Genomic DNA, 14,335 nt, shown 5'->3' with positions numbered 1-14,335 from the left:
AGTGAGGAATATTATTAGTACTTTATAAATTCAAATGCGTTTTTGAGAAATCGGAAATAGTGAAAATTACTACTTCCGGTAAACGGAAATTAATTAAACTTTGACAGAAAGCAGAGAATTAGATCTTTTTATTACATATCAAACATGTCAAATTTAATTTATCTATCTGAAATAGTACTCAAGTTATAGGCTTTTGAAAAATTTAAAGTAAAAAAAATTCCACTTCCGGTTATTGGAAATCGCTCAAATGTTTATACGGAGCTACGATTTTAATGTAATACTTATATATGAAATTTCATCAACCTAGCTGTAACGGTACTCAAGTTACAGACACACACACAGGCACACACACACACACACATACACACACACAGACATACGGACAAGATTGCAAAATTATTTTTTTCCGAATCTTGGATTTGTAAAAATCTCGATTTTTTTTTTTGCACGATTACAAGACTTTCTCTATAGGCCTACTTCGTATAAAAGAGAAAGTAAAAATCACCAAAATCTTGATTTTTCTTCATACTGGGTTTACACTTTTAGATTCTTTGACCATTTTTGTATTAAGAAAATAATAAACTTTAATGAGAAAACATTTTTAATGTTTTTAAAATAAAAAATATTATGAATACATTAATTATTTTCCCTATCTTATACTCTCTCTACAGAAAGTTGTATTTGCCCTGATTGGAAAGCTGTATGTGACATGTATTTTACCACGTTTTCTTTAACTTGCTTTCTCTGTTTTTCCAATCAAATCTTGCGATCGAAATTTCTGTCACTTCCCAGTTAGCTAGCGCGCTGAAATTTTCAGGGAAGCTTTCTTTTGGATGACCATAGAATATTCAATTGTTATTATTACTAAATTGATCAATGGAAACATTTTATTGAGCATTTTAGACCGCTATATAATCTATATATATAATTCTCCTCTGCGAGCCATTAGAAAAAAAACCAGCGACGCGTAGCTAGCCTCTCTCTTGCCGCGCGCAGTGAAGCGAACGATCCCACTTCGCGACAGGCTTAGGGGCAGATAATTTAGTTTTAACCGACTTTAAACTTACAGGAGGTAACTATTACCACTGGTGGCCAGTTTGTGGGAGACGATATGGTCGAGTGGTTGGGCACACGATTGCTATCCCACTCGACACGGGTTCAAATCTATGTGTTCTAGTCAGTAACCAGCCCTCGTCCTAACCGAAGAAGAAAGGGTCTCTCGTTTTTTACGAGTTGTCTTTTTACGAGTTGTCTTCGTTTACCCAAAACGTGGGGCGCCGTGATTTTCTTACAGTTTCTAATACTGTTGACTCTCTACAAGCTCCCTAATAAAAGTCAATAGTATTATCTAATCAATAGTAATATAACTTTTACTTCGGCGCCCCACGTTTTTGATCGCTTATAGTAGTGTGATCGCTTGCAATATTGTGATGTATAGCAATTATTTTCTAGTTTTTAGTTCAATCAGAAAACGTGGGTTTTTAAAACTTTTTTAATGATTATTATTATAATTGTATTTGCTGTCTTTTTAGAAACACCTAAAGGTTACAATTAGCTTTACAAATTTCTCAAAAACGGTATTTTCGTGAAATACTTTTCGTTACTTTTTAATGTCTTTTCTCATTTTGCAGTCTTTAGCACTAAAAAGTCTACTACTTATTTGTATTCGATAAAAGTGAAATTTTTCTCATCAAAATTTGTATTTCTTAATTCGATACTAAACCGTTTTAGCTATTTAACCCGAACATTTCGGACTTCTACTGCCTACAATTATTCTTTTCTTGCGATGTGAAACATGGTACCCCCCGGCTAGGTAGCCATCTTTTTCTAGATAAACAAAACAATCGCCTGTCTTAGTGTGTTTATTTTATTTGCATAGACTCTTCTATTTCTTGTTTTAAAATTATACAACATTTAGGCTAAAATCTGATACTTTGCCAAGAAATATACAATGGAACACTACTAAACACTGTTTAGTATGTTTTATACTAAACTGAAACAATGCGTCATGGACATGACGGTCAGTTTTAAGAATGTATCAAGTCCATCCCCTTCTTTCCCTTCTCGCTATTCAACCAACGGCCAGTTTTAATCTTGTTACATCATGATGTGATAGGCTTGAACGCGTTCATCAAAATTTTCGTAGGACTGTAAACGATACATGTGTTAGTGTGTAAGCCCATTACTCCGTGTAGGGTGTATTAGCAACTAATGTAAATACTAGATGGGATAGGTGATAAGCATTCACTTAGACCTTATACGGAAACGGTGCTTGACCCTATCTACACGGATGTGTTATTCACGTTTGAATGAACATTGGTAATGTATGGCTTAACGGATCTTAACGCACTATCCGGCGGTGTGGGGGTGGGGAGGAAGGGGGACTGACATGGGGTGGGGGGCTTGTCTAGCCTCAAGCGCTGTAACCAGGATTGTGTGGTGGGCTATTATTAAGAGGCAATGAACTTGTGTAAGTTACAATTTAAGTAGGGATAGACATTGTATTGAAGTGAGAAGACCTGCTAACAAACAAAACCTAATCTGGTTTGTTGATTGTTGTTCTGAGAATAACGCTCGATTCACAGGATATGTAACACTTAATAGTCATTACCTGTTGTACACATATTTTCTGCTTACATGGAAAAATCTATCTAAAACTTACAACATAAGTCAACACGTATTTTCGTAATTGGTTTCTATTCTAAATTTTAAACGATTTAATTACTCACCGTTCCGTTGTAAATCCTTCCCATCTACCTTAGCCAAAAAACATCCCCACCCACCATTTATTTTCTTATTTCAGTGTTACACAATACACTTTAATAAAATTTGTTTCTTTTTCTCAATTTTAAAAAAAGTTATCTAATCACCAAGCCAGTAGAGCAGTGGTTCCCAACCTTTTTCGAGTGGCGACCCCCTTTTATAAAAAGTAAGTGACCCGCGACCCCCAAAGAATTAAAAACCGAAATTAGTATGGAAATTAATAAGCACTAAAATAAGATTTTCTTGTAGACTTTCAATATGAACTACTCTTGATAATTGTTTTAATAGCATGAGTAAAATTGCATACTATTCACTAAACCTTCGTGGTTAAGTTTTTAATTTTTTTAAAATTTGTTAATCTATGTCATTATAATTATCTTAATTTTGTTTTTAATCGAAGAATAGTGTTGAAAATATATTCTCGAAAAGTCAATCGATTTTACGTTTGGGTATGAATGGTGAATACTACACCAAAATTGTGCCTGCAGTTTTTCATCTTGCTCGAAATCATTCCGCAAATCAAAGAATTCATCTTGTAGTTCATCGGGAATGCTGGCAACATCAAGGGAAGAAGAGAATGGGTAATGCGTAAATGCAGATTCTTCTTTTTTCAGCTCAGAGAAATAGCCATGCAGTTCGTTTTCAAGAGATTCAAGATGCCCAGAAATCGCTTCTTTCAAAATTTTAATGATCTCACAATCAGATTCATCTACCACACAGCAGAGTTTCTCAAATTTACAATATTTCCACGATTTGGTTTCTTTACCGATTTTGCAGCTTTGATAAAAATGCCCCAAGATTATCATGGAAAGTTATAATATTCGTTCATTTTCCCTGAAGCTTAAGGTTAAGCTTATCTTGATGTTCGAACACATGTGCTAGGTATGATACTCTCTCCAACCACTCTATGTCGTTTTAAGTATACCAAAAAGTCTTCTTTCCTTTGCACTCCCAAGAACAATTTGATTTCAGATTTCAATTCAAAAACACAATTTACAACATTTCGTTTGACAGCCAGCGTACTGTAGTGTAGAAGAGCAGAACCTCGTGATCTATATTAACGTTTTTTGCTCAGTTCTTTGAAGGCTCCAGATTTTATATAATTTACGACTTATACTAGCAATGGACTCTTGATGTCGATTGGATAGGGCAGTGGTTAGGGAGCTAAATCTTTTCTGTTTTCTGAAAGCCCGATTTTGAGCTAAACATAGATGGCGCACCATCTGTACAAACCCCCACAGCCGTTCTAACCCATTTTAATCATCCAGTTTTTAAAAAAGGTATTTATTTTCTCCATGCTATCTTCACAAAAGAGCAACTCTTCTTTGGTATCATCCGCATGAATATAGACACAGACCAGCAACTGCAACACGAACTCACGTCTGTTGATTTATCAACTTGAAAAGCAAACAATGGTGAAAGCTTAATTTCAATAAAAATGTGTTATTTAACATTTACGTACATGCAGCGTTTGATGAGATTTTCTCCTATTTTTTATATTTTTTTTTTTTGCTTGGCATTTTCTATCGCGACTTTATTTGATGCTTGCACTAATGCTGGTGAAAACTTCCTATTCGATCAAGTTTCTGGCGTTTGCAACTAGCTTCTTATCGACGAAAGAACTCTATATCTTTTTTGGTGTGTTCCGGTGAAGATTTCATAGATTCGTGACTGAGAACAACTTTGTACAGTGCGATTTGTTTCTTCTCTATTACATTTCCAGTGATGTTAATGAAGTCAAATTTCAAAAATTCTTCTAAATATTTATGTTTTGTTTCAAATTACTAAAGTTTAGTATACCAGTTGGCGACCCCCCAGAAAGACCTTCGCGACCCCCAGGGGGGTCGCGACCCCCAGGTTGGGAACCCGTGCAGTAGAGATACTTCGATTTGTATTGACGGAAAATAAAAAGCCCCCCCCCCCCCCGTAACTTATACAAACAATCTTAGACAAAGTTGATGGAGTGGAATTTAATGTCAATAACTTTTTTAACGGTTATACAATCGTACACAACGCTTTTATACAATTCATTTCTTTTCTAATTGGTAAAGTATCGATTCACAAATCCAATATATTCCTTCCGATTTTAGTCGACGAAAAAGTGCCCCCCTTCACCTTTCCCCCCCCCCCCCCCCCAATCTAGGAAAAACTGGAATGCGGTTTTTGCCGGTCACTGTTTTCTTAAGGTTAAATGTTTTACAATTACATAATCAAGGTATAACAGTTAACTTACATCAGTATATAATGGCGTGTAGCGTTTAAATTTGTTAACTCTGTTTCAAAATAAAAAATGCAGCTTGAAACGAACTTTTAATTTTTTTACTCCTTTTGGAGCCCCCCTAGGGTCGACGCTCAGGGCCCACCCCCTAGCCTCTGCAAACAAGTCATCCTGTCGATCCAAAGCAATATTGATGAATATAAGGACGTAAAGTTGAAATACGCTCTAATCAAATTGATTCTCATTGCGCTAAGTGTCACGTGCATGCATACAACGTCACTTAGTAAACAAAAAATGGCGATGTTTCATTCTGCTAACATCTAGATTCTACATCTAATTATATTCTACATCTAATAAAATATGTAAATTTATCGCAGTAAAAAGAGGAATAGTGTACGATTAGTAAGTTGTTAGTTTACATCGATGGATTTTGTTTTCAAAATTCCAGTCGTTAGAAAGTCTGTGTACTAGATCTATAAGAAATAGATCTAGAATCTAGTAAAAATCACATTGAGTACTACGAGATTATATTCTATTTTAAAAAGTTTAAGTAATTAAAATTGATTAAAAATCATGTCTATTTCCAGAGGTGTCGTCCCCCGTAGAGATAAATAAGAATATTCGAGATAGTTTCGGGGAGATCACTCCCGGTTTATTTTCTAATAAATCATATATTTTTTAAACAAACACGCATATTATGTGTGTCAAGATTTATATTTAGACGTCGCTATGAATGGCCGAGGCCGAGGCCTAACCGATAACAGCTAGTGTATATATAGGGACTATATATATATATATATATATATATATATATATATATATATATATATATATATATATATATATATATATATATATACGCCCATTTATCCCACCAAATATCACACTGGTAGTGTATGTTTTATCTTTAAAAATATAGCAGGAAACATGTTATTCAAATGCGATTCGAGCCAAATTGCGATTAGTTTTAGTATTTAGGTAATGCTTGATTCAATGGTATGGTAATAAAACAAAGTAAAGTTACCTTTTCCAATCCGTATAGTTTATCTGTTTTTATGGCCTTAACATATTAGGATATAAATAAGATCATACTGTACCTTATAACTTTGATTAGGCGGGCTACAATTTCCTCTCAAAAACAAGCCTATTCAGTCAAGTTCTTTTACTAGCCTACTGTGCCGTATAGCGCGATTATGTTTTTTTTATAACAAAACTAGTGATGCTTTTATTCTTGTGACCAATCTAACTACAATCTTATAATCTTACTTATATATACAGAATCCTCAGATCAATAAAAGGATGAACAGTCACATGATGCTTTTAACTTTAATAAGTCTTTTTTGTATCTTTGGTGTTCTTGGTAGGTACCTTTGTTTGACTATTTTATTAATAGGTAGTAAGTCGTTTTTTGACATTTTACATTGAATTATTTTAGTTTCATTTTGATTAACTTTTTTTACCTGAAATATTTTTTAGCTATATTTCTTTAAGGTAAGGTCAGGCTATAAGAAACACGCAATCAAACTCCCTACTCCACCACGTCCCTGGTTTATTTGAGCTCTTTAGGCAATAAAAAAACGTATGTAGCTTATCTGTGTTGCATTTACGAAGAGTCGTCCAATAATAATATTATTGAATCGCTTTAGATGGTACTGAAAAACCGATGCAATTAGACATGAAAATCGAGGGATATGAAAAGGAGTGCGATGATGCCAACAACTGTGTCTACACCGGCCGAATTTATGGACGCGTCGCGGGCTTTTCAAACACTACCAACAGCTGCTACGCGATTTTTCTGAGACATTGCTATACAAACTTGGATTGTTCCAATAATGTATCTAATTGGCAAAATGTGAGTTCAGTGTAATATATTGTTTTGGTATTTTAGATCCGCTGGTTCTAATGGATTATTAGCTTTTTCTATCTGGGGTTTTACATATATATATATATATATATATATATATATATATATATATATATATATATATATATATATATATTTATATTTATATTTATATATATATTTATATATATTTTTTTTTTTTTTTTTTTTTTTTTTTATACTTTTATTTGCAATTTAAACAAGTACATCAACATCACATTTTTTACATAGTTTCAAATGAAAACGAAATGTTTTGAACATGTACATAATGAATATTTGCGTGATGTCATGTATATGATTATAACAAGCATTACAAAAGATGGCAGTAAAAGGGGTGAAGGTCAAATAAACGTGTCAGAAGTCTGGGTGGGGAGTGGAAAGGATATTTTTCCGAGAATGACAAAGGGCCAGTGAAGCATTTTCAATGTAGGGAAACAAATTAAGTTGACTAGTTAAAAGAGTGTTTATTAATGTACTGGTCGCATTGAGTTTTCAAAAGGTTGCTGTGTAAAACATGAGGGGAAAGAAACAAGATTTAGAACTTTAAAAAGTAAATGAATAGATATTCGAAATTGATGTTGGGGTGGGTGGTGGGGTCGTTGGAACAGTTAAAGGGAAAGTGGTGTTTTCATGTCTGAGGGTAAGTGGATAGAGGGGGAGAGGGGGGAGTGGGTAGCTGTGTCTGACGAGGCGTGGAGAGGGTGACTGCGTGTTTTAAGGCAAGCCAAGCGTCAAATTTTGTGCTGTGTTATCTGACTGCTGATGTGTTACCATTTGTAGTGTGTGTGGGTGGGGGGGGGAGGGTTTGACGAACAGATTGCTGTGTGAGCGAATTAGTGGGAGGGTGAAAGGTTGGTATGTTCAAGTCGGTGTTTATGTTTAGATGAATGTTAAGTACCGACAGGTTAGGGGTGGGTAGGCGTGTAGCTATCACGTGTAGGGATGCAGTGGAGTTTTATAGATAAAAAAAAATTGGTGTTCACATAAAAGAGTTAGTAAAGTTAAAGAAACAACTGTAAGTGTTAATTTGGTGATAATACAATGAATACAAAAGGAGTACGGGTCATTGGGGTCATTTGTACGTTGTGGACCAAAGTACCTTACATATATGATAATAGTAATATAGTAACAAATGATAGCTTTACAATGTTTGTAAGCTTTATAAATTAAATGTTTTGTGACTTTTTGCTAACAAGTTTTTCGTTTTTTTTTAATATTTGTAAACATTCTGTGTAAAAGGGACTGAGTTTTCCTCCTATGTAATGTGGAGTTGTATTATTGATTTTTGTAAGTTTGTTTAGCTGAATGCCTATATAGTAGTGAGCTAGAGGGTGAAAGTTTGGTTGGCTAATTATTCTGCTAATGTGTGTTAGTCTGAATGTATTGATTTTGGTCTGTATATCGTGCAAGTTTATTCCTCCATGAAGTTTGTTTTGTACTAAAGTGTTGTGGCTAATGTTTGAAATTGTGGTCTGAAATATGTACTCTCTAATGATTTTATTCAGATGTTTAATTGTTGGCTTTGGGATTGTTTTTGCCGTGGCTATATAGGTGATTTTTGGGATGACATACCTATTAATTATAGATGACCTAGCAAAAATTGTTGTTGAGCTAAATTTATAAAGTGCTATGGTGTTTTGGATTTTGCTTAAGACTTGTTTCCATTCATCATCGTTGTTGGTGTGTGGGTTACTATAGTGGGTTATGCCGTAAAGTTTTAGTTTGTTGGTACCTAGCATGTTTAGTGGGTAATTGGGTTTGTTGATCCACCGTCCAAGTCCCATAATTTTGGTTTTCATTAGGTTAATTTTTGACCCGCTACCCAGCCCAAAGTCAAGGAACATGTCTGTTATTAGTATGATAGATTTTTCGGTTTGGAGCGTAAAAGCTGTATCATCAGCGTACGCTAGAATTTTTTTGTTTAATTGATTTGGGATGTCGATTCCTCTAATGTCTCTAGTGTTTCTAATGCATTCTAAAAGGGGTTCGAGTGTTAGTATATAAAGGATTGGAGATAGGGGACAGCCTTGTCTGACTGATTTATTTATTCTAAAGGGTTGGGAAATATTATGGTTTATCAGTAAGTGACTATGTGCATTAAAATAGATTATTTTTATCCATGTCGTAAAGTATTGTCCTAAATTGTTTGCTTCTAAGATTTTGTGAAGGTATTTGTGAGCTACCCGGTCGAAGGCTTTTTCTTGATCTAAACTGAGTATGCATGCTTGTGTGTTTTTCTCGTGTGTGTAGTGGATAATGTCTCTAATTAAGTGATTGTGATTTTGTATGTTCCTACCTGTGATGTTGCATTGTTGGTCTACATTTATAATTTTATGCAAGTGCGGTTCAATTTTGGAGACTAGAGCTTTGGATAGGATTTTGTAATCAGTGTTTAGGAGAGAAATAGGTCTATAGTTTTGGGTTTGTTTAGGATCGGTTTTGGGTTTGCGTATTAATGTTATGTATGATCTGTTGAAATTTTCGTGGCATTGTTCTAGCAGAAACATTTCTCTAAAGGTAGCTAAAAGGAGAGAAATTAGGTCGGTTGAAAAGGCTTTAAAAAATTCGCTTGTCAGGCCGTCCGGCCCTGGCGATTTATTTGAATTTAATTTCAGTATGGCTTTGGTTATGTCGACTGGCTGAAAGGGGGTGTCAATATTAATTTTGTCGCTGTCACGTAATGGTTTAATAAACTTAAGGTATTTGTCTTGTATGTCTGTGTTTGTCTCTTCGAACTTATACAGTTGCGTATAATAGTCTCTAAATATTGATTGAATTTTTTCAGGGTCAGTCGTCTCTTGGTTGTTGTTATCTATGAGATGTGTGATTTGTTTTGCCCTCTGAAAGCTTTGTTCTAAAATTAAGGTGTGGTGTGTGGGATTTTCCGAGCCTATTTGTTCGATTCTACTTCTAATTTGCGCCCCTTTATATTTGTGCTCTTGTATTTTAGAAAGTTCTGATTCTGTTGCGTCTATTTGTTCTTTGTTGTTGTTGATTCCTTTCAGTATACTTAATTGTTTTTCTAATTTAGTTTCTATGTGGGCCCTTACGCTATTAATGCTACATGCATATTGGATAGATACCCGCTTAATGTCTTGTTTTAAATCTTCCCAATGTTGGATTTTGTTAAATTTTGGTGATGACTGCGTGTAAAATTTTATTAAGTCCTTAATAATGTTAATGTAGCGCTCGTCTAGTAAGAGTGTATTATTGAATTTCCAATATGTGTTGTGTTTTGGTTTGTTTTGTATTTGTTCATTTTTTAAAGTTGTCAGAACTGCTGTATGGTCGCTAAACTGTAGTGTTGAGAATAGGTGTTCTACTTTGTTGATTTTCATGTTCGATGGGGCGTAAATTCTGTCTAGACGGAATCTATTCCCAGATGTGTTACTTCCGTGGGTGGTTTGTATGGTGTGTGGATATCGCGCTCTGTATGTGTCGACTAAATTGAAATATGTTTTAATGTTGTTGATTGAGTTGGCGTGTGGTTTGTCTGCGGTTAAACGGTTTCGAATTATGTCTTTTGGTCCTAAAATGTCTAATCTGTCTTCCACGAAATTGAAGTCCCCGGCCAAAATGATGTCGTGTTGGTTGTATCTGTTAGTTAATAAATGTTCCAGGTTTTCATAAAATTTACTGTCTTTTGGTCTATGTGGTCCGTGTACATTGACTATGCTTAGTTTTCCCTCTTGTCCCTCGATTGTAACTATTGCTAATTTTCCCTCAGAGTCGGCGTGCGTGTCTGTTATGTTGAACTTGTTTGATGTGTTAAAAATTGTTGACCCGCTTCCCGTGATTAGTGAACTGTAGCTGTGATGTGCTTGAGTTAACCCTAAGTTGTGAGTGAATTTGTCTGCTGTGTATTTATTTTTGAAATTAGTTTCTTGTAGTAAAATGAAGTCAGGTTTATGTTTGTCGATTAATTGTCTTAAAAACTTGTCTTTGTATCTTGTACTTTGTATGTTGAGGGTTATAATTGTGAGGTTACTTACACTGCCTTTAAAACCTGGTCCGCCTTAGTCTGTTTTGGGATTAGTGGAGGGGGTGTGAAAGTTTTCCTTTTTGTTGTGGTCCTGTCTTTTGCGGTTGGGCGTGTTGGGGTTGGTCGTGTAGGGCTCTGTATGGTGTCGGTTTCAATGATGTGTTCGTTTTCTTTGCTTCGTAAGCTATCTTTCTTTTTTTTCCGTGAAAGCTTATTTCTTTTTCCCTGAACTTTTGTCCATTCACCTTCTGTGGTAGGGGCTGTAGTTGTAGCTGGTTCTTGGGCTGGTTCAATTTCGGCGTCGTCGTCAGACACATCTTCGCTGTCGTCAATAAGTAGATCATTGTCGTAATAATTTCCATCGTTGTCTATATTTATATTGTCTCTCTCCCTTACATAGGGGCTTCGGCATGCGGCCGGTCCATGTTTTGTCGTGCCACAAAGGGGGCATATCGATCTCCTGCCGTTTAGTTGTAATAGCAAGGTGTAAGTTTCTCCTCCAATTTCTAAATCAATATAGTGGGGTAGGTCCTTTAGGGGGGCGTTCGGGCAAAAATCAACTGCCCACTTGTCACTTTTACCAATTTTTAAAGTTGACACGATTGTATCTGGCTCAGATATTTCGATCATGATCTTGTTGATCATATTCTGAGTAATGGTAGGAGGTACCCACTTTAGGTGACCCCTCTGACCATTTTTATCAACATGTAGCAGCAACATGCTGCTACAATAATCTGAGTGTTCGCAGATTACTACCAGATGTAGAGAGTTATAGATTTCTTCAGATTTCAGTGAGATGTACCATTCGCTTGGTTTCCCTAAGTTGTAGACATTTATAATTTGTGAGCGGTTAATGTTCAATTCACAAGTAAACAAGTCTTCTAGGATAAATTCATCCAGTCGACGCTCTTTTTTTCCTTTAATCAACACACGTAGCGTGTTTTTGGGATACCGCCCAGGTGCGGACCCCGTAAGCGTAATTTTTTTGAAGAGTGTACTTACAGGTACAGGGACAGTTCTCTCCTTTTGTAACACATCTCCGATTTTTCTTCCACTTTCAAGAACATTTACAGTTTCATTTGGATATGTATCCGCTACGGGTGTTGACACAGGCCAGCTGGTAGTTTGCGAGGTGTCCGTGTTATCTACAGGACAGAGCGAAGGCCAGCTAAGGTTTTTTGAAAGTCGTGTCTGTCTGGTTTCGGCCATCTTGAAAAATTTTAAAAAATATGGAACGCTTCACGAATTTGCGTGTCATCCATATATATTTATATATATATTTATATCTAATATATAAAGCTCAGTTCTGTATGTAATGCATTTGTATATCGTTGGAATTGTACGAATTTAAGTGTTAGAAAATTATCGTGCGCATTTGTCTAAATTTATGAGCTAAAAAATTACTATTGAAAGTGTTGGGAAATAATTTTCATTTTTCAAATTACAGTAATAATTGTCGGCATGTTCATTAAACACAAGTTTTAAAAAAAATATCATCTTTTACGAAAATTCTAATTATGTCTTTATTTAGTCCTATAGCACTTACTTCCCTTTGATAAATTAGGAAAAACACAATTACTTCCCTTTATAAACCCATTGCATTCCGTGAAAATAATTTACTTTTTAATTACTTTGTTTTGGTGTTGGGAAAAAAAATAATTACATAATTAGCGGGGATTGATCAAGTGCAAATGTTGTAGGTATTTTACGGATAAGCTTGGAGTATTAAAATTGTTCATCAAATTGAAACAGGCGCGTTCGTTTAAGTGAGTGCAAAAGACTATGAATAAGTTGGGGTACTATAGTCGTTCATTAAGCTAAAACAGGGTGATTCCCGCCCCGGGCGTTTATGTTCGCGTTAGTGTTTTCTTTGTGTTTAGGTGGGTTTGCGTTAGTGGTTGCGTTTTGATTTGGTTCGTTTTTGTTCTTTCTTTTTTCGTTTTGTTTGTGTTTTTTTTTTTTTTTGGGTTTGTATTTGTGTTTTTGGTTGGTTTTGCGTTTTGAATTTGGTTTGTTTTCGTTTGCTTTTTTCGTTGTTTTTTTTTTTTTTTTTGTTGGTATTGGTGTTTGTGGTTGGGTTTGTTGTTAGGTTTTTGTTTTCGTTTGCTTTTTTGTTTGTTTTTTCTTTGTGTTATTGGTGTTTGTGGTTGTGGTTGGGTTTGTTGTTAGGTTTTTGTTTTCGTTTGTATTTGTAATTGTGTTAGCGTTATGTTTGCGTTTTGTTGTTTTGGGTTTTGGTTGGTTGTGGTTTGGGTGGGCAATGCCGGGTTTATGATGATTACTAAACACACAGGTAATGGTCTTTAACAGGAAGGTTTTTCACAGAAGCCAGAGCAGGGCCTGACCGGGACGGCTAGTATATATATATGGCTGAACTAGAAAAAAAGTTTGGGGAAGATCACTCCCGGTTTATTATTAATATTAATTTGTTTCAAATATATTTCCTTATTATGCTATGTCATTCTTTAGTATGTATTTTTTAAAAATAATAACTGCGAGAAGTAATTGCTTTTTTATTTGTTTAGTACAAATAAATTAAAATGAGCTTAGGAGCACCCCTATTTAACTATTTAAAAAGGGAAATAAGTCAGGTAAGTGTATTGAACGTTTGCCTATCTTTCACAGTACAGCTCAGACATATATTTTTTACGCAACAGCATGTGTTAGCTACTGTATAACATAACTACTGTAGTAGACAGTGGCGGAACTACAAAAAAAGGGCTACCCCGCAAAGAAATTTTTTGGGCCCGATATATCTATATCTTATATCTATATCTATATCTAATATCTATATCTATATCTATATCTATAATCTATATCTATATCTATATCTATATCTATATCTATATCTATATCTATATCTATATCTATATCTATATCTATATCTATATCTATATCTATATCTATATCTATATCTATATCTATATCTATACTATCTATATCTATATCTATATCTATATCTATATCTATACTATCTATATCTATATCTATATCTATATCTATATCTATATCTATATCTATATCTATATCTATATCTATATCTATATCTATATCTATATCTATATCTATATCTATATCTATATCTATATCTATATCTATATCTATATCTATATCTATATCTATATCTATATCTATATCTATATCTATATCTATATCTATATCTATATCTATATCTATATCTATATCTATATCTATATCTATATCTATATCTATATCTATATCTATATCTATATCTATATCTATATCTATATCTATATCTATATCTATATCTATATCTATATCTATATCTATATCTATATCTATATCTATATCTATATCTATATCTATATCTATATCTATATCTATATCTATATCTATATCTATATCTATATCTATATCTATATCTATATCTATATCTATAATCTATATCTATATCTATATCTATATCTATATCTATATCTATATCTATATCTATATCTATATCTATATCTATATCTATATCTATATCTAT

The 14,335-nt window shown here is 34.2% G+C and overlaps 1 long non-coding RNA gene across 1 annotated transcript; it reads left to right on the top strand.

Annotated features, from left to right (window-relative positions):
- The first annotated feature begins 5,255 nt into the window (after window positions 1-5,255).
- LOC131927898 (uncharacterized) lies at window positions 5,256-6,828 on the top strand. The gene is made up of 3 exons (XR_009383710.1): window positions 5,256-5,383; window positions 6,260-6,341; window positions 6,628-6,828. It is a non-coding gene; the product is annotated as an uncharacterized LOC131927898 (long non-coding RNA).
- Window positions 6,829-14,335: the final 7,507 nt, after the last annotated feature.

The sequence above is a fragment of the Physella acuta genome, unplaced genomic scaffold (assembly GCF_028476545.2).
Source record: "Physella acuta isolate Inbredline_101_S28 unplaced genomic scaffold, ASM2847654v3 ptg001445l, whole genome shotgun sequence".
NCBI classification, from domain to species: domain Eukaryota; kingdom Metazoa; phylum Mollusca; class Gastropoda; family Physidae; genus Physella; species Physella acuta.
The sequence above is the reverse complement of the archived record's forward strand: the minus strand, read 5'-3'. Positions and strand labels throughout refer to the sequence as shown.